This window comes from Colius striatus, chromosome 3 (assembly GCF_028858725.1).
Source record: "Colius striatus isolate bColStr4 chromosome 3, bColStr4.1.hap1, whole genome shotgun sequence".
NCBI lineage: Eukaryota > Metazoa > Chordata > Aves > Coliiformes > Coliidae > Colius > Colius striatus.
In genome coordinates, this window is record NC_084761.1 from 20,732,031 (window position 1) to 20,758,290 (window position 26,260).

Sequence of the window (26,260 nt, forward strand, 5' to 3'; positions counted from 1 at the left end):
AGGAGATATATTTTGAGCTTAAGGTGGTTTTGCAGTGCTTTTTAATAAATTAAGTTGTATATCCATCGCTCAGTGAACTGCATTGGCTCTGGGCTCTTCTAACTTGATCTTTAATTTGAGTAATTATTTTAAAAGCTGGAGACATGATCTCTCTTTATTCAGTGTCTGGAGAGGATTCTGACACTGCAAGATACAGTTGGGGTTTCCACAGAGTTGTTTTGCAGCATATTCCTTTTCAACAAAAATTATACATTGCATTTTTGGCAAAGGGAAGAGACGCACGATCCAAACAAAACTTACAAAATATGGAGGTTTTTCTTTTGCAGCAATTCCTGCTGTTTCACAGTTTTATTCACAGGACCAGAGTGTCCATCCCAGGTTAAACCATAAAATGATGACCACAGTTATGTGCCCACTCCTTTCATTTATACTGCAAATAAGAATAAGCCATGAAATAGAGTAGTCAGAGCATCATGGTTGTAGTTCAGTGCCCACAATAGTCAAGGAAGGGTGCCTGGGCTTGCCTCCATTGTCAGTGAAGCAGGGGCCCGAGCCTGCACTCAAGCCCAGACTTGCTCACATTCTTTCCATGCTAGCAGGCTCTCAGGCTTAGCTTCTGAGTGCTGCTATGACAGAAAATTCAAGGCCTAACACAGCAGATCCAACTTCTCCCTCTTGCCACTGGACACTAGCAAAGTTGCAGGTACAAGCCAGTACAGCAAGCCAGTCTCGGCAGCACAGTGCATGCATGTGCTCCCGATGTGAACCACAAGGCTTGGAGCCAGGGAAGCAATTTGCACACCCAAGCCTTCGAAGCATGCACACATACCCACCCGTGCTTTGAGAGCAACAGCATTCCCAGGCACAAAAGATTCCTCCTTACCCCCACAGCCCACTCAATGTTCTTAGTCAAGCATCCCAGCAACACAAGTCATCTTATGGAACTTTGTCAGGTACCCAGCCTTCGTTTTGCATGCAAGGCTTAGCTGAATTTTCCTGAAATGGTTCTTTTACTTTCATCCTTGTAACACATCTTTTAAAAGAGCACTTTATCTTTTTGAATGGATCTATTTTCATTTTAAATGTTTCACAAAACTCTTTGTTCTTTTTACAGTTACACAAGCTATTTACACTAAGCAGAGTGAAGTATCAGGCAGATTAAGGCATTCATCAAAGGTAGTCTTTTCTAAATTCAAAACACAGAAAAGGCATAAACTCACCTTTTCCTTTACTAAGCTAACTGAAACACGTTTTTGTCTGACATGAGAGACAGCATATTCAGGACTCTGTTTTACCCCAAGGTGTCAAAAGCCCTTTTCCTAGGCACAGTTAAAAGCACAACATATACAATTTGCTGAGGCCATGGAAGGCATTCTCAAAGCTTGTATGACATAGAAGGCATACTTTGAGGAAGACGGATTACCTTTCCTTCTAAAACCCAACTGCTGCTTTCCCATATATAAACTGATCCCTTACATTTTCATTAAAAGGTAGAAAACATCAAATCCACATCATTCTAAGTCAGAAGCATTTATATACAGATAGGGAAAATCTTTGCATATGTCACATTCCCGTAGAAGTACTTTGTGCTCTTTAAGTGAGAGTAGTCTTTTCTTTCCAAGTACATTTTGGCGATGTGTCGGTAATACACAGGAGACAAACTTGCTCCAAAATGGAAAGCATTTCAAGTTCACACTCTGCTAACAACATCTATCTATTCAAGATGGTTTTTCAACAATATTAGTGATGCCGTCTGACAGGGCTACAGGTGAACTGCAACTGAAATCACAACCTAGGCAGTTGGAATAGATGATTGCTGTAGGTCCCCTCCAACTGAAATATTTTAGTCTACTCTAAATAATGACTCCATTCTATAACCTCTTTTCTTAACACTCTCCTTCAAGCCCCTATCAAAGATGCACTGAAGACTTTGCACTGGTCTTCAACTTCAAACCGCACCCCACAAGTAGCTTACGGTTGCAATCTAGACTTTGTTCCTATACCCCTCTGGCCCAGTTCAATCCGTCCTCTCTACTCACTGTGCTATCTCACCACGCATTTCTCCTGCCCATACTAGGGGAGATACTAATACAGGACTCGACCCAGCATGGCCTGAAAGATCGATGAGTTGAATTGCTTCAAGGCCAGAAGTTACCTGTGCTAAAGTGCTTTGTGGGATTAAGGCAACAATCTCACAGAAATTAAAACTCAATGAACTGTAAGAAAAGGACCAAAACAGGAGCCCACTGTACTGTCAGCAGCAATGTCAAGCATGCTGTCACACTCCAACATCACAGCTCCAGATTTCCAAGCTTTCTCTGCACACCAATAAAGATGCTCGGTGCCTTTTTAACCATACCTGTCAGCAGCCTTACAAAGGCATCTGGCACTGCTTCCACAGAACATCCCATTCACGCTTCACTCAGGACAACCTCAAACTCCCCAAACTCATAAAAACCCAAGCCTAATGGATCATGAGATGTTAAACAATTTACGTGGAACTACTCCCAAGGCGCTATATTCTGTATTGTTGTGCCATTAAGGCTTGGGAATGAAACAGCAATGGACACAGAAGAGAACAAAGCACTCATCTATTTTTTTCATTGCTATTATTGTTTCGGCTTAGAAAGACACACACGCTGCTCTGTTGAAAAGGGCTACTGTTCTTTAGCTGTGCCATTTGCTCGCTGAATGCAGGAACTGTCAGATGTGGAAGTGATATCAGACTATTTGAATTTAAATAGAATTTGGGTAAAATTCACTTTATGATCATCACGTTTGCCAACTATGAGATCTAAGCAAAATGAGCATGTACAGTTTCCATATAGAATATGCTCTCATTCAATTCCAGTGCAATGAAGCAGTTTAAATATGCTCCAATACTGCTTTTCCTTAAGCTATCGAGTAACTATTTCTCAACCTTATTCTAAATACAGAGTCTGCTCAGATTTAGCAACCTTGATGACAGATCTTTATGCTTATACATAAGGGTTGACAATGCATCTGAAGTGTTATGTAGTCACAGGGACAATAAAAGCAGTTAACTTTTGCAACCTTCTTTTCAAGGGTAAGAGTTGAAATTACAGGCTCAGAGCAGAGCTGATTAAGTAAAAACTTTAAAAAATCTTAAGGTGAAAATACGGATAAATACTTGAAAATACTTGAAAATTCGGAAATTTTCAAGTTTCACATACCATTGAAAGGAGAGGTAAATACTGTTTCTGCACCTACCATATCAAATAGACGAAATACAAAGGCTTTAATAAAGATATTTAAAGTTATCTTTAACAAAGATAAATACTTCATATGAAAGACTCCAGTCTTCTTCCACATAAGATTAAAGGCACATTTTCCCACTCACAATCATTTGTGTCCATATCCAAGTTCTAGATTTAGTGGTAGGAACACTCTAACGGATCAACAAACAAAAGTTCAAAACCAGCCTCAAAAAAACCTGTGGCAAAGAAATCCATAGCTAATGGATGCCCAAACTATTTACCAAGTAAGCTGAAAAAGCAGACCTTGAAATATGCCTGAAAAAGAGGAACACAGACAAGCCTGTTCCAATTTATAGAGAGACCCAGTTTGTTTCACGGTCTCTGGTTGGATCCAAGCTTTTCTTTTCTGAAACCTATACGAAATACTCACTATAGATCGTACCTTGCAGGAATAATTTGTTTACAAGGTAAGGAAAATTATATAATGAATCAAGCCAACGTTTCTATTTCAGACTATTTTATTTTTGTTTATTATGGTAACATTAGATTTGAATTATGTCATTTTTACAATTATTGTTAATAACAGAATAAAGGGATTTTAGTAATCCTTTAAAAGAAGTAATTCAAACAATTACCACCACAATCAAGTTTGGTTTTTCAAGGCTTACCATGAGATGCAAGATGTATGGATCAGTACTTCAGGAAAGACAAGGCTTATTTCAAGTCAGATTTAATATAGAATATTTAAGCAAGCATGTTTTATATAGTAGCAAAATAGAAACATGACCCTATTGCCCTATAAATGTAGTTATATAACAAAGTTAAGATATGAAACTCTGGAACTTGGAAGATTTCCCCCTGTTTGAGTCATAGTAAACACATTAGTAGTAAACACACCTTTTACATATAAATAATATATACATATTGTTAAAAAAATTAAATGCCCCTTCACACTTTGTTTTACTTTTGCAGCAGAATTAGCTCTGCTAGCAGTACACACTTCTAGAATTCAGATGTTGAATGGTCACTTGCCGCAAATTAAAAAGACTCCAATTCTGATGATGTCAAATCACCTCTTCTGATTTTTCTGGTTAGAAAAGCCATTAAAAATAGAGTCATTTGCAATTTCCTCCACTGTGCTCAGAAGGCTCAGTCATACCCAAATGGTATGGATCACAGCTGACTCATGTACGCTAAAAGTTCTGCTCTCCTTTTATTCACACAGCTGTACATTTGGACAGAAATCCACAACTCTGTAAAACAAACAGAACTGAACACCAAGAACTAGGATGTAGGTTTCTCTGGGTTTTTTTCTGCTGTTTCTCCCATAAAACTCATGCAAATTCCATCCCTACAACTGACAGTCCCTGTGATAACTTCAGAAGTTCCTTGTGTGAAAACCTAGTAAGCACAGGAGAGAAATTCAAAGACATTTCTACTTCTTCAGTTAACATAATTAGGCAATTGAAAAACAAGAGGACAAATGATACCACGGGGCTTCCCAGCTCAGCAGGTCACTGCGCAGCCACTCTGTTTAGAAAAACCTGACGCAATAGACAGCTTACATTCTCCTAGACCCTGAAGGGTTAGTGCACAGTGCTGTACTAGATACTTTTATTTCACAGGAAGTTGTTTCATCATAACTAAAATCATGCACTGATTTCCAGGGCTTAACAGTTAACTTCATATCGTAATATCCTTGAGTTCCATCTCCATGCAAGCTTTGACCTGAAAGACTACGGTCACTCCTTGAAGTCACTGTTCAATATTGAGTCATGAAGATCTAGAGATGATAGTAGAGATTTACTCGACAGCTTACACTCCAGCAGGTTGTGGTGCAGATTTAACCAAGTATTTTTAAAGTTCTGTAGCTTTTTATTTTCCCCACACGCTGTTTTACCACCTAATTATGGGAGCCGTAATTGTCTTCAACACTGTCCAATAGCAATAAAAAGCATTCCTGTCACAAACTGCATAAAGTCCCAAGCAAACTCAGTAGAAATGAGATGCTACAGCAACTCAAAGTTCAAGGGCAGGGGAACAGAAGCATTGCTCTGAATAGTTGTAGGACCTCACTGCAACCTTGGTATTTTTATTGCTGTATTTTCATTTCAAGCCACCCAGTGAAACACAGTTAAGAGAAAGACCTCTGCCTCCCCATTCAAGTCCTGCTATTTCGAGGGAGCACAAAAGAGAAGCTTTTCTTTGACCAGAAGTAGCACAATGCAAGACACACTTCTTTATCAATACTAACCATAAACTGCTATTACCAGGTTTTCAAAGAGCACTCCCTTTTGAGCCTCCTAAATGGATTTGAAGCTGGAAGCAGCTAATTGACTTTGAAGGAGAAAACCTGATAGTAGTTATCATAACCCTTTTAATTTGCTCAAAGCAAAAGTTCAAGTTCTAAATGTAATGCACAAAGAAAATACATGAAAGGCGGGTTGCTGGAGCATGACAAGGATGCTATTTCACTAAGGCAACAAAGTAATTTTTACCAGCACCACAGAGGAAATCTCCCCATGCCACAGCACCAGCTGGAATGTTGTGAGTGCTATTCTCCACAAGGCATCTTCAAACCCAGCGTGAAGTCCTCTGGTGCTCTCAACCCATAGAAAGAAATTCCAGTACAAACCAGTACAAACTACACTATTTTTCATAGGGACAGATACAACAATGTAATAACATTAAATTAAAAACTATGTGAGAAGACTACCAAATTCACTCTAACAGCCCATCACAGAGGCATGCAGAAGCATCATTTTCTGTAGCCATGGGAATAAAGGTTTTCATGCATGTACCTTCGTGGAGCAGCTATTTTACCCAGTGCCTTTACTCAATCAAGGCAACACCTCGCCTTCACAAGTGCTTCTCTCTGGCAGGATGGCATCTCCGACTCTAAGAACTGCTACCAGAAAATAACTGTTTGCAGACTTATTGGCGAAAGATTAAGTTTTCTCTTTACCATCTCATATTGTGATTTTCATTCACAATCTTGTCCAAAACACCTTCCAGCTCGTTATTTATTATGTTCAAGAAGGCAGTACAGATAAAAATTCTCCAAACACCAACAGTTTCTCCACCATGGCTGGCAGAACACTTGGGTTTGTGAGCAAGGCACCCTCCTCTCCAATAAGTAGGTAGATCAGATAAAAAAAGGAGTTACATATTTTCCCTTTTCACGGGGATGTTTTCCTTTGAACTACACTCTGTGCACAAATTCAACCTTTTCTTATCAGTGTAAAACATCAGTGATCGAAGCATTTGCCCTACACCCACAGTAGGTCTGTGAAAGCACATTTGGAAAGCTCCTCTGCAGCACTGCTTTTCAAATCCTGCTATGACGAATACCACCCTACAACACAAGTGCAGGAGTGTGGTTTCTGACTGCAGAGGAGTTTCAATATTTAAAACTGTAGCACAGAAGTTGAAAGGAAAAATCTTCACAGTTGTGAGCTGCAGTAAAACCTGCCAGACCTTTCTGGGAGCTGAATGGATGTGTAGAGGGTGTTGACTTCCTAGGAATGCCCTGTGCACACAAGTGAAAACTTCAGCCCTCCTCCCATCGGCTGGGGAAAAAAAAAAAAAAAGCCAGTCCATACTTCCTTCTCACCCCACTTTCAACTCTGGACAGCAGCAACACACCAGGCTGCCAGTTCCTCCTGGGCTACCGATCATTCCTCTACAGTTGCCAGTCCCTTGAAATCCTGCAGCTTGGAGCAGTCTCCTCTTAGTCCAGCTGCTGCTTTAACAAATGTGAAATTCACACTCAGCAGCAGCAAAGGATAAGTTACGGGGAATTCCTTCCCATGTTGTTTTTGGTAATTTAAAGTCTGGGTTTACTTGACATTTGCATCCAATGGGGGGTGGAGGGAATCATAGAAAAAGCATCACTACAAAATGATGCCTTCCCACAGGCAGGTGAAGCTACCGAGAACTAAAGTCACTAGCTAAAATTAAGCTTTATAAACCTGCACTCCACCAACTCCTGAGATGATAGGAGACCATAGAAAAGGTCCTTCACCACTTGCTTCAGCACTCAATGGAAGGCAAGAGAAGGAAGGGCACAGACTGTGACAAACCAGTTCACATACATGCATGCATGTGAACAAGCACACACATGGATGCAAACAGTCCCATTTAACCATTCTGTGTATGACTGGAAATTACTATGACAAAATTAAGTCCGTCACGTAATAGTTGCTGGGGCTTGGGAGCTCCAAGTGTCGGAGGGTTTTGGTTGGCAGTGTGTGTCTCTATATATCCTGCTCTTAATGCACAAACCATTTCCTTTGGATTATCAATCAAAGCAAGAGCCAGGCATATTTCTGCAGACTATCACATCAGCAATTAGTAAATTCTATTCCCACATGCAATATGCAACTCTGCACATTTTGATAAATCCAACTAGCCAAGTTTCTTCCGTATTTTTAATGGAAAATACATACATTTCAGGAATAACCAGAACAATAAAACCCTGAAGTAGCTAACAGCCTAAGCACAAAGTCACATTTAGATGCACAGTAAAATGCACCTCCCTGACACAGAAGAGACTAACCTAAACAATTCCATGACGATATACGTATCTACACTGCATGGTGCGGTTCTCTGACAAAGCTGTTACTGTTAGGACCTGCTCTATGAGCCCAATCTCACTGCTATTCATGGACCTAACTTCACTTATAGGCATAGCTCTGCAGAATGATTAAATAAAGCTTTTGCAGAGCCAAGCTATCCTCAGAGTGGCACCTTTTCCCACATCAGGCAATACCAGGAGGCTCCTGGCTTATTTAACTACATGGGCTCCTCCTGAATGCTGGAAAGGATGCGCTCCTAATGAAGGGAAAAGGATGATTAAATTCTCCTTTCCATGTTTGTACTAAGCAGCATAGCCCTGGACACAGTGCTGAGCAGGAAGCTCCCAAAAGGCAAAAGAGGCAGCAAGCAGCTCTTCTCAGCTAAAAAAAAATCCCCATAAGGCCTCATACCAGGTGAAATGCTAAAAACTTGAGAGGAAATAGGATTTCCTTCAACTGGCTGCTGCTGACAACTCACTGAAGCACAAGGATAAATTGAAACTGTAACAAAAGTTTTCCAACACCGTGAAGCACTTTCAAAGTTACCACCAGCTACTGAGTGCCAGACAAGTCAGCTACAGAGACAAACCCCATCAGAAAGAAACCGAGGGGGAGAAAAATGTGCCCGGCCATGAAAGCCGTGAGCACTCACGCTCCTCACGGAGCAGCACACGCTTCCTACGGCCGGCCAGCTACAAGTGTCCGGGGCACGCTGCTCGTCGTCGGCTCGGATGCTGCTGAGGGAGCGGCGGCTCCGGCTGCCCGCCCCAAGGGCCGGGAAGGAGCACGGGCAGGTGCGCCGGGGCCCCGCCAAGCCCCCGCAGCGCCCCGGGGCCCCCAGAGCCCACACCCCCCCAAGCCCCGCTCACCTCCGGGGCTCGGGCTTGCGGCGCTCCTCCAGCTTGGCGGCGGGCGGGGGCTGCGGGGCAGCCGTGGGGCGGGCGGGAAGCGGCGGGCTGACGGGGGGCGGCGGCGGGGCGGCTTCAGCAGGCGCTGCGGGGCATGGCTGCGCACCAGCCCGTCTCTTGGTACCTGTCCGTCCGTGCACACAAACCCCCCGCGTGCCTCGCTACCCGCTGACGGCTCCGGCACGGGCTGAGGGCGCCGGTGTGCCCGCGGAAGAGTCCCGCGGCCGAGCGCTAAAGGCGAGGCGGAGCTGAGCGGGCTGTGCTGCCGGCGCCCGCCCCGGCCCGCATTTAAAGCCGCCCGCAGGCTCGGACGTCCCCTCGCCCGCTCCCATCCCGTCCCATCCCATCCCCCGCTCCCCTCCCCGACCGCTCGGCCGCCGCTCGGCGTCACGGGGCCCCGGGGCGGGGAGGCCGGAGGAGGAGTCATGCGGGCCGGGGCTGCCGGGGCTACCGGCTCTCCCGTTCTCCCCGCCCCGCCGCCGGCCGCCCCGGGCCCTCGTCGGGGCAGGTGTTCTTCGGCCTCCCATGCGGTGAGGGAGGAGAAGCGGTCCTGCCCTGCGGACCCGCGGCGAGTTTGGGGACCCCTCCCCATCCCCTCTGCACTCTCTGCCGCCTCACGTCACTTCTTCCGTCAGTTCATCACTTGCTGGCCGTTTTTTCGTAGCTACCCTTCCAACGACCCTTTCCACGGCCGGGCTCTTGCTCAGCCCAGGAGATGTCCATCGGCCACCCGACACGGGGAGGGGTGAGTGGTTGCTGCTGTGGCACGTTCCCCACAACAGCTTACTGCGGGCTGCAGTCTTTCAGAGAGCACATCACACTCACACAGCAGAAACCCTGTCACTGAAAACACACAGCCAGCCAGGGCAGCATCTTGGCCAAAAGCCTGGCAAACTAGGAAAAACGTAAAAAATTACATTCATCCCGTTCATTACAATTTAGCAAGGAAACAATATCTTATGTGGTGCTTGCTCCTCATTAGCTTCCAGTGTGAAAGGCTCACCCATCACCAACCACTGCTTGCTGCCCACATTTGTAGCCTCAGTTTCCCCTCTCCCTTACACATTCCATTTACACTACTTTCCCTTCAAAAAATTATTCCCAGATTGATGTTGGAAGACAGCACTAATAGCAATATCCCAAACCTTGCTCAGTAAGCTGCACCTCTTGCACTCAGCGCTGTCCAGGCCTAAGATGACAAAATCCATCAAATATTTTTAAACAGCGGGACTCTTCCAATGGCTCACAAGTAACATGGCAGAACAGCAATCCATCAGGAAAGGACTTGGACTCTCAGGAGAACAAAAGAGACTATTGTAGCCACTTCTTCAGCAAGGTTTAGGATTACCACATGGCAACTGCCTCTTCAGCTGCTCCTCAACTACTGAGCTCCACTTTTGTCACCCGTCCAAATTCAGTATTAGAGAATAACATGCAATCCATTGAACAGGCAAAAAAACAGCAGTAACAGAAGCCACAGCATTTGCAGACTGGAGAAGTGATCTCCCTGCTGAATTCCTCCTCTCCCTTCTGCTGTGGTCAACTCTGCACTTCTCTCACCCCCTGAAAATGGGTAAATGTCTTTGAATCACTGTCCCCTCACCCCATTTTTAATGTTTTCCTCAAAGATCTTGGGCCTAGGGTCTTCACCAGGACTTGGGCTCCTCTGCTCCCTTTAACAAATGAGATTCCTGAAGTACCCTTTCTTAAACAAGCAATGGGTTTCCAATGGGCTCCTGACAGCATAGCAGACTTTAATCGCTTAGAGCTGCATTTCATTTGCAGTAATGACAGTACCTGTATTAATGAAATAAAAGCACTAAACCAATTGAGAAGCTTTATATACCATAGTTTTAACTCAAATAACTACACATCTCCAACCTCTTCCCAAGACAGAAGCAATTGCTCAGAATGAAGGACTTCTTTCTTCACGTTTTAACTCCCTGACAACATTCCAGTCAGTTTGTACCTTCAAGTTCTCTTTGTGAATGAACTGGGAAGTTCCTTAAGAAGATATATGTTGGCTATTTCATAAGATCCCTGTTGCTTCTTGCTACTTAGACAATTAATGGGGGTTTTAGGATCCTCCCCAAATGTTTAGATCCCTCAGTGAAAGCACCTCAGCAGCTGGCCCTTGGCTTGCTATTTTAGAAACAAATCTAAGTAACTCCCATACCAATTTCATTTCCTCACATTTCATTGTAACTTCAAATACTGTCATCTGAAACCTATGCATTTAGTTTTCTGGCTAAAAAATTTGACATTAGGATGTGTGATTTTAAGTCCATCTTTAAATATACCGTCACTACATTTAATGATCTAAAACCCTACCAAAACCATTTCCAGGAGTCCTTAAATCAAGAGCCAAGGCAGTTATCCCAGCCAAGATTGAAAGTGAGTACACTCTACATACAGAAAACATCCAAGTGAAATGACCTAATAATCCTGTCTGTCATTGTGATTGACAAAACAAAAACTGATCAGCTAGAGCCAACTTGTCCAGCATACGGTATATATGTACCTTTTGGCATTACTTACTTTGGCCCAGATATTACTTCTTAAAAATGAGCCAGCCATTTCCAATATTTCCTGTTTGATTTCATAAACAGAGATAAGCACTCCACTCAGGACTACAGCCCACTAACTTTCCATCCACAGAACAAACACTGAAGAACCTGGTTGGTTTGGGAAGTCTTTGGCTGTCTGTTTAAACCTGCCTTTCAAGTCCACTGGCTTCCTCCCCACGCATAAAGACTGTGAAGAAGAGGTGTGCAGATAGCCTTGGCTAAAACCAGCCTCCTACTTGCAACCAAGACAATAAAAGCCTGCCCCAACAATAATCTCAAAGGTCTTTTCCAACCTAAATGATTCTGATTCCATGTTACACAAAGGGGTGACACCTTCAACTAAATGTCTGCTGATACACAGAAAGTCCTCTTCTGCCTTGTAGCCCAGCACACAATTCTCCTGTGAGGTTGCACAAGGCAACATTGTCAATGACAGCATTTGTCACACATACAGATAACGAGAACAACCAAAGTTATGATGGTAAAGATTAGAGAATACAGAAACACACATGCCCTAGTAGAATTGGTAGGATGAAACTTTCCCTGTGGGCAGGTTATTCCATAAATATATCTTGCAGCATTTCTGCTAGATTCTTGAGAATCTGCCCATGTTGACCACAGCGCTGTCAGTCAGAGATGGTGATGAACTAGATGGAAACTGGCAGCTCCTGCATTTCCAGGGCTTGGTGCAGACTACCAAGTGATAAAATATTTGCATTGGATTAAGTTAGAAGTAATTCCATGTAAGCCAGGAAGTTTCAGAGGATAAAACTACTTCAATAGAAAGAACTAGGTGCAGAGAGACCACAGTTCTACTTGCCTAGGAGGCTTTTTGTATCTTTTCCTTTGTTGACAACAGGTCAGAGCCAAGTCATCATTTACAAAAGTAGGCTTAACCCTGAACACACTCGTGCATGCAAGTAATCCTCTTGACATCAACAAAATGAATCATACATATTGTCAGAACTGAATCCCTGTTCCTGAGCGCCTTGAGGTCTCAGACTTTTTTCTTTGGTTTTAAAAAGATAAAACTATGCAGCTCATTCTAGCTGTTGAACTCAACAGAACAAATTCCTGCTCTACATTCCTCAGTATTACAGATTAATTAGTCCAATAGCAATGATTTCTAAGGGCAACTGTGAAAAACAATTCTGTAGGTCTTGTATTTGTATTCAAATCACCAAGAATAAAATCTTGTCCATCCTTTCCATCACTCCAAGGAAATCTAGACAGCACTCAACATCTCAGCAAGCCCTACCTGACATCAGGTTATTAAAGATCTAATGTAAGTAAACCTGTTGACTTCTGAAACTTGATTAGCAGGTTCTGTATTTTCTAATCATACTGCCTCAGCCCTTAAAACAACATCCAATGGGAAGCTGCCTTTTCAGAGTCCATAAGAGTCCAAACTCAGCCCCCTGACTGCCCACTCACTGTGAAACCACATGCAGGGCATCATGCAGCAAACTGCCAAATTCCCGCTGACTTCCCCTGCACTGGCTCACACTTTCATCTTTCAAAGGAGGGAGAAACGGAAGGTGCAGAAAAACATTCAGCTGAGGTAAGACAGAATTGAATGTTGGATGCTTAAGGGGGTTTTTTTGCAATGTGTGCTTTATGTGCTTACCATTAATAATACATCATCTCTGCTTGAGAGCAACGAGCAATCCTGGATTGCTGTGATAGCAATGTAGGCCACAACAGTCACTTCACTCATGGCAAAAAGAGGAGAGAGCAATAGGGATTTTGTAGCCTGGGTTAGTGGCTTCTGGTACCTACCAGTACCCCTCATGACTTCTGATAGCATGGTGTATTCACCTGACAAGCTTTTTCAGTAGATCTCAAGGTTGGGAGGTTAAACACTTGGAGGCCAGACTATATGAAAGCCAGAGTTGTGTTCTACTTGACTGGGAAGCAACACAAGTTTGTGTTTTGTACAAATCTGCAAGCAAGACCTGCCAGTCTCTTACTTTGAGGATTGCATTTTCTAAAATACTTGTATTTCCTTGCAAAAACGTCCCTTATCTTTCCAAGCAAGAGCAACTCCTCCACTCACCAAACTGCTGTGCCTATCACATCAAGTAACAGCAGAGCTGTGGGGCCACGCCAGCAGGGCAGCACCAGCCTGCTGGCCTGCCCCAGCCTGCGGCGATGCTCGGGGGCCCTCTGCTGGGAACCTGCCCCCTACCCCTAACCACAGGCACCCCCAGGTCAGCAACCCTCCTTCCTCTAGGAGAGCAGGGTTAGAGGCAACCCCAGCTCTAGCCCCCTGAGAGGAGCGAGCAGCTGGTAGCCTCTTTGCAGCAAGTGAGCTGGGCTTTCTCCGGGACAGCTCAAGCTCCCGGCCTTGAGATGCTTGCCAAGACATCTAACTTATTTCAGATGCCTGAAGCTGTGTCTTGCTCTGTGCTGGAGGGCACGAAGCCAAACCAGCCTTTGGTCAAAGAGTAAAAAACACAGATCTTTGTTAAAATAAAGAAAATGTGTTTGTTTACATACCCACAAAAAGCACCAGAGCATTGGATGCTGAAGCACACACTTCCACCACCTACAACTGTTGGGATACTGAAACAACAAATACTCACCCACTCTAGCTAGAGCAAAAGAGAAGAGGGCTAAAGAGAAACAGCGCAGCCCAGCCAGCTAAAGCACTTCTGTGCTTTCAAACACTTTGTCTCTTCTCTGCTTCAGAGACAGTTCATGCAGAAAGCAGGTCAGAAGGGACTGAGATTTTTTTCATGTCTCGGGACAAGAAAGAAATCCTAGGGCTTGAGTCAACTCCCTTTAGAACAAGACTAATTGTATCTATGTGAAAATGGGGCACAGAACTGGAAGCACCCCTCTGCTGTATGATAGATATGGGTGGGCTGCTAATGAGACTGGCAATATTTATACCAGGAGGATTTATTTTTGTCACTGTTTCTCCCCTAGCTGTTAAAGGAGGACTTTTTTTTTTCCTCATTCCTCAGCTATTAGCATCCTCTGCCAAAAAAAAACCCCAAAGCTCAGAGGCATGGACCAAGATGTCCTCCAGTCCTCCATCTTTATCGAAATCCTTCTCACTGTGCACCAAGTGAAGAAAGCTTCTAATATTTTATCGCTGACTGGAAGGACCTGGAGAAATCTCACTCCCTCTCAATTGTAAGGCCAAGTCCACCGACACGACTAGAATAGATAAAACTTGCAACTTACTATCAAAACTCAGCAGCCCCCTCAACCTTCTGGTTGAAGATACCTTCCAACATGCAGAGATAGGCATTAGGGTTAGAAGGCAATAAACTAGGAAAACAAACTCTGCCTGCTTCTTCAAAATGGAATCCTTGCCTCTTTGACACTGATGGCATCTGGTTTCAGGTACCAAATATCCTGCAGCAAAGAGTAGCATGAATGGCAGGTCACTGGGACCCTCTTAATCTGATGCTGAAAATCCCAGTTGGATACATAGTTATGCTTGGGTGCCTCCAAAAGTGGATTCTGAAACAGAACTTTCCTTCCAATACAGTTGCTTACAAGAGATAGACAATAGCTGTAGGGCTTAGCTAAGGGATGCAAATCTAACAGCTTTCCACCTGGTAACATCCAAGATCTGATATTACGGTCTTCTTCAAAAGATGCCCTCTATCTGACAGCTGCTATCAAGGTGGCATGTTCTGCAGACACCTCCACAGGGTTTTGGAGATGCCAAATGGCAGCAGCAGGAAATCCAAAATATAGCATGCCGCAGTATCTCCCTGTGAGATCCCTCCTGCTGGGGAACGCTCTCTGCACAAGGCGAGCACATCCAGGACCGCACCACGGGGTCTGAAAGGCTTTGCTTGTGGCTGAATCAGATGAAACAGAACAAAGCAGTTTTGATGGTATAAGCCACAAACTGAATATTTATAGGAAATGCCTTGGATAAACACATTTGTTACTTCAACAGCCATGAAGTCAAGATACGTGTGGCTTCGCCTTATTCTAAAGGCAGCATCAGTAGCACAAGTACTGTATAGATAAATTACCAACTTCTCTACCTAACCCAGCCATACATACACCTGCACATCCTGCTCAGATGAAGTCTTGTGATACATATTCAAAGAAAAGCTGTGGAACTATCAGAACAGGGAACTGCATAGGAAAGTCTGTGAAGATCTACATGGCTTAGCTCCAGACAATTAACCATTAATTGATTTCCAGTACTGGTTAAGGTTATTGTTCTCGGAACATTGTTTTTTCCTTACTTAGCCAATTTAAACAACAGATTTTCATCTAAATGTTTCTTCTCAGTTCATCTCAGCTCTTTGCCTTTAACCATTTTCCTATTGTAATACCACTGACTCTTTATTCCCAGTGAACAACAGAATTTCCATTGATTAGCTTTAAAAGCTTGCCTATTTTTTTCCCCTGGGGCCACCTCTTTTGATAAGAAGAAAAAGGCTAAACAGGAGCAACTGATAAAGTAACTTGATCCTATTTTCCCTTCTGTCATTTCATTTTTAAATTCCAGATCATTTTTATCAAGGACAGTTTACAATGCTGTACACCAAAAGTTGGTTTGGTTTGTTGTTTTGATTTTTTTCCCTTTGGAAAGGCTTCAGTTTATTATCCCACTGTGTATTTGAGGTCATCAGAAAAGTTTGCTTTTCTTTTCAAATAATTAAACAGCAGCATTATCATTCACTACTCAGGATTTTCACATCTCTTGCTCTTTCTCTACTCTTTTATATAAACAGATCCTAAACAAAACATCTAAAAGCAAACATTGGCAAGTCATACTTAGCCAGAAATTTGTGCTCTATAAATAAAGCTTTGAGGACATAATGATTTTTAAATTATTTGTTTGGTAATTCCAACAGAAACAGACTCTTTTATATCAAACAACGATTCTCCAGGAACCCATGCAACTCCAAAGGTCTTTGCCACTTTAGGACAGTACAAAAAGCAAAGCATCCTAGGAAAACAACAACAACAAAAAAATCTGAGTGAAAATGAAACTGCATAAATGTGGTGTCCAAGCAAAAACAAAGGGAAAAAAAAACCAAAAAACCAAACACACACCCCACACCCCCCATTCCCCCCCCCCCCCCCGAATGCTTTTGCTCAGAGGTTACACCCAGTCACAACTGTTACTAGCAATGGGTTTGCTCTGTCCATCTCAGGCAAAGAAGCCCTGACACTTTTGCTACTGTTACAGACAGCATTTCTATGAAAACTTTCCGGTGCTTGAGAACTGTTTGTACAATGGGAAGATTCTGACAGCAAACCCACGACCAACAGCTGCCCTCTCTCACCACGTTTCTCAAAGGAGGGGCACAGCTGTTGGAGCTCTTCTTCTATCATCACGAATTTTTAAGAAACACAGGGACAAGTAAAGAGCAAGGAGAACACAACATGGCCTATAAGATAACTTCTCAAAAGCCATGAGGCTAAAAGGTTCAAAGGCATCACTGAGAGCTTGCTGCTCTTTCAACATTCTTTCCAGCCCAGCAACCTTCTGCTACAACAGTTTTTGCAAGTTTGGACAGATAGGGAGTAACTCCCAGCATGTAGCCCAAGATTTTAGGGATTCATCACAAAGGAAGAGAGAAGCAACATGAGCTGAAATCACCCAAAGGCAACATATTCCCTCTGAAGACCTTTGGATAGGATCACAGAATAGTTTGAGTCAGAAAGGACCTTCAAGCTCATCTTGTTCTTAACCCCCTGCCATGGGCAGGGACAGCTTCCACTAGACCAGGTTGCTCCAAGCCCCATCCAACCTGCCCTTGAACACTTTTCAGGGCAGCTACAACCTCTCAGGGAACCTGTGCCAATGCCTCATCACCCACGCAGTATAGAGACCTCCACAGATCCTCACAGGATAGATACCTTGAAGTACAAAGATCCTTCCTGGCCAACTCTGTCAGTTATCCTGCTCATTGTTCCCAGTGTTCAGTGACAGCTGAGCCACGCGCTTCAAGTAAGGCACTGCCAGCAAGCTCAGAGGAACTGCACCAAGGAGAAATCTACCCACAAGAACTGTTGCTGAAACCACCTATTTAAACACCTCTTGTGGTTACTTCCAGCAGCAGTCACTCAAGAAAGCCACAGCAAATAGCCCACATAGGAGCAAACCCCTATCACCTCTCCATAGAAAGGAGGCAATTTGTTGAGCAGAAATTCAAGGGCAAGGAATGTCTGGTGCTCTGCAAGGAGGGGCAAGGGCAGGCTGTGAAGCTTTGTTGTGAAGCATCTCAGAATCACCAATCTGCAAGAAAGGCTTATGGGAGCAGGCTGCCACATACGAGAGAGAGAGAGAGGAAGTACACCATTGGCCTCAGCTTCTCCAGGCTTCCAGGAAGCAATATTAATTGAAGGCGTATCAGCTTAAGGCTAATAGATATTAAGGCACTGTATAAAGTAAAAATGTGCAGAAACAGTACCTTCTGCCTTAAAAACTAATAAACTCAGGCTTCACCTCAACATTTATGTAGCAACAGGAGATGACTGTCTTGAGACAACATTCTGTTCTGTGTGCTTTACGGGACTCAAGGCACGACAGAGTATTGACAGATATGAAGGAACAGCATGTTCTGGTGGAGCATTTTAAGGAAATAGTAATGCTGTCAAAGGGCAAGCTTTCATTTTATGCTTACACAACACCAGAATAAAATATTTCCTTTGGAGAATCTCACATCTCATTTTATTAATACAAACATACAAGGAACATCTCTATTTCTCAGAACCTTGAACTTTTTGCTTGTGTTTTCCCCCCACACTCACGCTTCAATTCTTCCCTATCAAGGAAGAGAACATCCTCAAGGCATCTCTACCAAGTCTTCCTCTGAGACTGGGGCATTTTCTTACAAAGCCATTACATGAGGTGGAGTTGCAGTTGCCTCCCAGGGCAGGATTTTGTCTTCATTTTTGGCCTCACTTCTGGTGGGAAAATGCAGCCCAGGGCACAAGCATCCTTTGTTTCTCTACTGCAGCAGAGACAGCATAATACATGTCCAAGCACCAGTGGCATTCCTAGGCTTGATGTCCAACTATTCCAGGTGCTACTATTTCCTACAAATAGCATTATCTCAAACCTTTTTTGCCGTGAAATGTGTTAACACTTAATGTAAGTTACAGTGAAATCCCAGAAGGGTGAGGGTCCCAAAGTGGTTCAAAGTGTACAAATGCAGAAACAAACTCTCCACCTAGAGCATCCACTTCTGAGATGCCCTCTCTGCCTCAATCCAATGGCCAAGGCAGCTCCCAGCCAGCCTGGTGGCAGCCAAAGCCAGGGTAAAACACTCATACAGAAAGGAGAGCAGAGACAACACACGATTGTGGGCAGGATCGCTGGCTTCAACTAGGAAGGCAGGGCAATGGTGCTTGCATGCAAAGGGGGCCCAAAACACACACTACCACAACGTTTCTGACTAATCTCTCCTGTCATTGCACAGCAGCTTCCTGTTATCTCAAAAGTAGTATTTTTACAATTCCCTGCCTAAAAGGGACCGTAATTTGGGCTGAGTCAAGGAAGCCTTCTGAGCCAGGATTACATCAGAGGCAGTAAGGACACTGATGCAGCAGAATTTGGGGGAAACTGTATTCCCATCAGTGAGAACAATGTCTTTTGTCTTTTTCTTTCTACTTTGCTGCCTATCTTATCTTGTGAGGTTAAATTCCAACTTCCTTTTCACATCAAGGCTTCTTACTGAGTTGATGGGGAGATTCCAAGGGATATTAATTGTTGTTTGAAATCACTTCAAAGGATCTTTTTTCTCCTCTTGTATTAATAGCCGGAATGAGGAAATTGGTTTGAATTTCATACTTACATCTGCTCCCCAAGTCTTTGAGCATTTCAAAAGCCCATCTTAAACCAAACCTGTTTCTATTAAAAGGCTTCTACTCCACACAAGCGCTCACACCCATTCCTTTCCACTTCCACACGTATCTATAGCCCCACTTTCCAACTGGCAGCCCAAGGTTCCAGAAATAACCACAAGAAAGGCTGCCATGAAATCTCCAGCCAAGTTTTGAAAATCCAGGCACTTTACACGAGCATTAGAGTACTTCATCTGAAGTCAACCTGAGCTCAGTCTTATAAAGGATCAAATACCAAAAAATGTGAACACAATTACTTTTCTTCATAAAAACATGCAGGATAACAGTTGTTCTACAAGCCTGTTAGTGCATACTTTTAACAGTCTGCTAATGTTCCTGCCTCACTGGTACTAGCTAATGGCTGAGTTTCATTCTTAAGTGCCATCCCCCACACCCCCCTTAAAAGTCTATGCTACGGTGATTTTGAAAACTGGGTCAAAATGCAATTACTACGTTCCCATGCTTTGGGGTGGGGAAAGAAAATAAAAGGACAAAGAATGGTAAGAAGAAATACCATTGGCTGTAAGCCAGGGTTATGCTTCTCACACTCTCACCCATGCTGCAGCCCAGAGCAGCCCTGAGCCCTCTCACAGCCAGTTGTTTCCCAGCAAGAGCACTGGGGAAGAGAACGCTTTGTCCTAACACAAGCGTCCCTGGCCAGTCCCCCGGCTACCCTGGCCTGCACATCTGTGCCAGAAGATGGGAGCAGGCACGAGATGCAGCTGATGACAGGGAGAAGATCCAGAGAGTGGGCAGCAGTTCCTGCAGAGGACAAGCTAGGTTTTCTCAGCAACAGGCAGTCGCTGCCCTGTCACTCTCAGTCTCACAAGGGAAGCTGTGGCAGCAAGGTCAGATCTCCAGAGCTCTCCCTCACCTTGCCATCCACGTCTTTTCTTTTGCTGTGACAGAATCAATATACCCTGGTACTTCAGTTTCCGCACTCCACTGAGAAATACTCCCTGGTTCCAAAAGGCTAGTGGGCCTTCTTGAATCGAGAACTAACCATCAGCTGCTTCCCATGTGACCTCGCTCCTCACTGACTTGCATTTTGCAAAGTCACTCACCTTCTTGTATTAGCAAATTATATTACTTTTGCAGACATATCAACAAACTCCCTGCCTTTTTCCTCTCACCTGTAAGTCTGCAGAAACCAATTGTTCATTTACCTCTTACAAGAAACCAGCTTTACTAGAGGCATCTGCTTTTGGTGTCATCATCTACTACTTCAGCTGACAAAAACTAAACTCTGCTTTCATGTGTAAACATTTTCCACAGAAGGAAAATATTTGCTGTGTGTTTAGACATGCCCTTATTATTGTCACACTTATGACACAATCTATCATACCTTATCAAATTGCACATCTTCAGCATGCAGATGGTTTGTGACAACACGTTTAGAAGGCTTCCCAATATGGAAAAGTGAATGACTCAAAGACTTATTTATTCCACGTCTTCCTAACTAGGTCTCTCTGAGAAACACAGAGCCCATTACACACATCCCCTTGTCTTCCTCTGCCTCACATTATTTCTTGTACCCATGGTTATCACAAACCAATTCCCTCTGCTGCTCTGATCCCCAGCCTTGTTTTCCACAATTCTCAAAATATCAGTTCCAGCTCTGCAGCGTTTGTTGGCTCTGCTCCCAATTAATAATTGCAGGTTAGAGTTGGGTAGTTATGGCTGCAGATTAAGGCCTAAAAACCTTCAACAGTTTCTGAGAGACAGAGACATACAGCCTTTCTTTTCCTAACACCAGTTATCTTGCTATCACAGAGTTCCAGGGAGATGTTATGCCACTTATCTTAATGATTTAAATAGATCAAAAAGTTGGCTCAGCAAGAGCATTTGCCACTGACAACAAACCACAAGCCTGATGTTATCCAAGAAGTAACTGTAATATGCTAGCACAGGCTAGACAGATCATACACAGGATAAAAAAGGAAAAAAAGAGTTTTCATTAAATCACTCTGTAATCATCGACATAGCAGCAATTAAGCAAGCAATAACACAAGGCAAAATAGACAGGTTTCCACTGGACATCTGTATTCTTTCAGGCGTTGTAAGGCATAGGATTTCACACCTTCTTGAGAAAATTGAACAGCTTACCTTCAGAGGACTCTCCATCTCCTAAGGCTGCCTTCAAAGCTCTCTTGCGCTACAATAACAACCTGGTGCAAAAGACCTTGCACCTGAAAAGTCTTACACTGGTCCTGCCCTTTAACAACAGGAAATACTGTGAAATACATCTGCCACATAGGAAAAATGGAGTTAGGATTTCAGACTGAAAGTCATTGCATCCCTCCTGAATGATTCTGCCTCTCTGTGCTGGGTCTCAAACAAGGCTGCTAAGACCTACCTCCAGTCCTTCCACAGATCCAGATGTTCCATCGGGTTCCTTTAGCAGGAAGAGAACCAGCAGAGGCTCACCTTCCACATTCACTCCAGCTCAAAGAGAGAGGCAGAGCCCAGCAAACATGGTCCAAGATTGGAGGAACACTTTTTAGCTTCAGATCTGTTATGACATTTACTATAGCCCACTCCATCCCTCCCTTCTGCCCCCCCCCCAAGTGAAAAGGATCAAAATAGTTCCCCCCTGTGACATTTTGCTTCATTTGACCAACTGACTATGCTCTGTTAAAGGCACTGAAAGCCAAGCAAGAGCAGCAATGCCACTCACCATGGAGTGAGTGCAAAAGTAGGGGCAACACTGAGAAAACTTAACTTTCCTGCTGCTGGCAAAGAGGGCATGGGTCCAGAACATATAGGAATATCCCACTATTGCAATTTGCTTTGCATATGCCTTAGGTGTAAGCTGAGCCCTTCACCTAATGACATTGAAACTAATACGTGTCAGCTATCTGTCTGTGGTCCAACCTGCCCATTTTGGGGCTGACTGGAACTAGGTTGGCCGTCTCTCCTGCCTCCAGAAGGGTTTTTCAAGCACCTGACCCTTTCCTCCACCACCTCATTTAATCTCTTCCCTCATCTATTTCTCCTGGAAACACAGTCTCTCAACAAGCCAACTACCCTTATTTCTATCTAAGCCCTTAGCCCTACTCCTGCCATGGGACCTCACCAATCTTACAGCAGCATGAGGACACAGAACATAATTGTAGCCAGCTTCAGGATGCCAAGAAGCATAAACAATAATGAGTTCTGCCCTGCTGAGAAGGGAGAGCTGAGTCCAGCTCCAGATGAAGACCAGATCACACCTGCCACCAAAACAGAAAGAAGCAGAGCTGCAATGGGGAGCCAGGAGAGCTGAGCTTGTTAGTGCCTGTGCTGAAGGAGGAAGGTAGAGGTGAGTAGCGGCCATCCCACCCAGCAGACCCATCCCTATGTGGGGGGCTCCAGCAGCCAGGCTGTCTCCTTGGGGTGTTTGCACAGGCAAACTAAATGAATAGCTTTGCCAGGTTTGCCACTCCCAGCTGTCTGATGCACTAGGTAACTTCACGTCTAAAACCTCTTCATATATGTTTCCATGCTAGGAGAAAAGCAGAAAGTGTCTTCATAATAAAGGAGGTCAAGCGGGAGAACAGAGCCTCCTTATCTCCTTGATATACTCCCCACAACCGTCTCACAAGACTGAGTACATCTCACTTCCAGTTCTACTCAAATCCATCACATACCTTACTTAGCAGGTACTTCTCCTGGTAGACAAGCAAAGAGAGCACATTTGCCTTCGTTTTCAAGGCAAGTGTATGAGGTAAAATACAAAACTCGGAAGCTGTTCCCAAAGAAACCCCTTCTCCCCTTCATCCTGAGCACTGCAAGTCTCTAGAAAGTATTTCATTTCCAGCATGAATCAGCTCAGATCACGTATGGCTGAAGTACCTTTGCTTTCTTTTGGTTTTTTTTTTAATAAAGCTGTTGAAGCAAGTGTAGCTGTGGTAACGGCAGCTTTGACTGTAGCATTTAGATATTACTGCACAGAACTTGCCAGCATCCTGCTGTGACTGAGACCATGCTGTGCTGTGCAAAGACAAGACTCAAAGATAGCCTCTGCTCCAAAATGTTTGGTATCTCAGTAGACCAGGAAACAGAGGAGGTGCTATCATCTGTGATTTACAGATGGAGGTACGGAGAGGAATGGACTTGATCATGTGCCATCTGCATTGAAGAGAGAAAAAAAACAGCTTTAGCCCCACTCCAGTGCCTTACACATTTTTTTCTCATCTCAACATACCTCTAGGCAATGGAAACTCATTATTAGCCTGCAGTTAAGCCTTACAGGAGATTTTCCTTTGATAATTAACTCTTCACAACACTTACTTTTTCTTGCTACGTTTTGCCAGGACCTTTGGGAAACAGGGACAAAATGTTTTAAAACTTTAAAAAAAAAATTTGTTTGAAGAATAGTAATAAGCAACAGAAATAATGCTCAGAACTGTATGTTAACTGCACAGTGCAGGAAACAGCCTGCTTTTTGCCCCAGAAGTTAAGCAATGGATAGTTTCTACAAGGACAGAAACATTCAACAGGTCCAAACACTGTGATGTAAGGCCTTTTATTTACAAAGCTACCTAATATGTAGCTCTCCCAAGCAGTGGTGGAATCAAACAAGGAGATAGCTTTTGTTCTTGCAGCTTCAAGTGTCTCTCAGACAGTACCTGACACAGAGAAGCTCTCCTTCTCAGCCTCACAGTGTGACTGTCTATCTCCAAGCCTATCATACTATTGCCGCTTCTCTTCTTTGCAGATAGTCCCAATTCTCCTACGGCCTTACTTCTGCAGTTAGGCCAGTTGCTGCATATGTTCTCTGAGCCATTCCAGCTCCCTTTCAAGCATGATGTGCAGCTGTAGCCCCCCTGAAGTATTTCTCATCTCCTGCAGTCTACTTGCATAACAAAATTTAACACAGTCCGTGTATATACCTCAAGACTAATTCAGCTCTTAACACACATCCTGTTCCTTCAAGAAGGTGATCCCCAACCCCATTGCTACAGCTTCCCACTTGAAGCTCATGGAAATTGTCAAAAGTATCAATGTAAGTATAAATGAAGAACAGAAGTTGCAGTGCCAAAAAGCAGCAAGCCTGGCTTTGGGAAGCATTGCAGCAGAGCAAGAACTCCACAGCCACACAGCATGAAGCACCAGACTGCACCAGCTCACCTTACGCATGCAAGACATTCAGTGTTTGATGAAACAGTGTTTATGACTGAGTAGATAGCATCTATTCTGCCACAGCCAGCTCAGTTGCCACCTGTGCTAATGTATTCAGAAACTAAAACATGGCTCTGTTGTCATACCTGGTCCAAACAAAGTCAGTACTGCCAAATTATAACATACAAGTCTGAAACACCTGAACAGGTAACCGCAACCTGGTAAGTAGCCTGTTGGGTTATTCCTTTTGGGGTTTTTTTTCCCTTTGGAAAGCTGGAATGGCACCCTTACATTAACTTGTACTTAGGAACCAGGCCAAAATAATACTGCTACCAGTCCAAGAACACCCATTAGAGAACTGAATTCTGTTCAATTCAAATGTAACAAGAAAAAAAAAAGGTGAAAACACATACAAGAAGAACACAGCAGATTATTCAGCAGTTATCTCTCCTCTAAGACATAACAGTTTGTAAGGATTTTGTTAAACTGGAAGGAACTTACTATTGATGTCACTAAAACTCTGACAGGGGTAATATTCCAAATTCAGTGTACAGCCATCACAGAAACCAAGAGATTTTAAAATTCTTCAGCTCCATGGAAATTAATACCTGATAGGGAAGGGTGCTTTAAAACAAACAAAGCTATTTCTAACTGCATATTAAAATGTACATTTCTGTCTTCTACAGCTAGCAGGGTTTTCAGACAGGTAACAGAGCACACTAAAGCATACTGTGGCACTGAATGCTCGAGATGTGCCTTTAAAGATAAATTGCAGAAGGAGATGCAAAGGTTAAGTGAAAGCCAATTCCTTCTCTGGAAAGCCTGCTTCATAGCAGCAGACACACAAAACCTGCCCCTGCTGAGGCAGGGCATGCACCAAGTGCCAGGAAATAGGTGTAAAGTTGCGTCAGGTATACACCCCAGAGGAGGCAGCTGATCAGGAGAACATGTGTATTTGAAAGCCGAGGTAGAACTGCTTACGTAGCAGCTCACCTGCCCTGCCCCAGGTAAATTCAAGACAGTGCTATCAGTTTCCTTTTCTTACCTGTGAGTGCCAAGAAGCGAAGCAATCCCAGGCACTCCTTTCCAGAGACATACGAGTGGGCTGCCCCAGACAATGGCCTGTGCTCAGCAACAGCAAGCAGACGTCAGGAAAAGTAGCCCTCAATCTCTGTCTTGGTTACTCCCTTTGAGAATTGGTACCTTCTACTCCTTTCAACATCATCGGATCACCACTCCCATCCTGTAGAGATGCCACACAACTGGAGATGAGAGCAGGTCATTCCTACCCAGAGGCCTGCCCAGTTAAAGACCAAGCAATGCCAGCCTCTAGCCCACGCTGTGTGTCCAGTTCTGAGCTACTTTCTCCAAGTCTCTCTTTAGGAACAAGAGAGGCTGTTTGCTCCACTGCATCTTGCCAAGCCTCTGGGGTCCCTACCAGAGGGTTTCTGACCTCTCTCACAGGGATGACAGGCTGGAGTTTGAGGCCTCAGGCCAGCCTCTCCCCAGCCTACTGGCTTTCACTGTATGTCAGAATCACCCTCCAAATCTCTACTGAAAACATGAGGAAGCAGAACTTTCTATTGGAAAAGACACAGTTCAATCACAAACATATTTGTTTAGAGATACCTCAAAAGAAAAAAAAAATCCATTTCATCTGTTATAATCATGGAGGTAGCATTGAGAATCTCTTTAAAATGCACTATTACATCCATATGGTATAAAATTACTAGTTTATATATACCCTGTCTGCAATCCTGAAGACTTGTACCGTGCACTTGCTGAACATATTTTATTCACAGAATGGTTTGGGGAGGAAGGGACTTTAAAGCTCATCTCATTCCAACCACCTGCCATGAGCACAGACACCTTCCACTAGACCAGGTTGCTACCAGCCCCATCTGACCTGCCCCTGAACACTTCCAGGGATGGGGCAGCCACAGCCTCTCTGGGCAACAGATAATTTAAAATTGCTTGAAATGATGCAGTTAGGCTATTATAGATGACTCAGAGGCCTCCATTGAGTCCCACTACAGTAGTGCAGAAGATAT

General features: G+C 43.8%; 1 protein-coding gene across 3 annotated transcripts in view; it reads right to left on the reverse strand.

Moving 5' to 3' along the window:
* Window positions 1–26,260, reverse strand: part of SLC4A4 (solute carrier family 4 member 4) — a 246,237-nt gene that overhangs the window by 177,900 nt on the left and 42,077 nt on the right. The window contains exon 1 of one of the 3 annotated variants that reach the window (XM_061994178.1): window positions 8,665–9,020. The exons of the other annotated variants lie outside the window; for them this stretch is intronic. The gene's annotated coding sequence lies outside the window, so the exon portion shown is untranslated. Of the gene's footprint in view, window positions 1–8,664; window positions 9,021–26,260 lie in introns of those variants that run through there. 3 annotated transcript variants of the gene reach the window in all.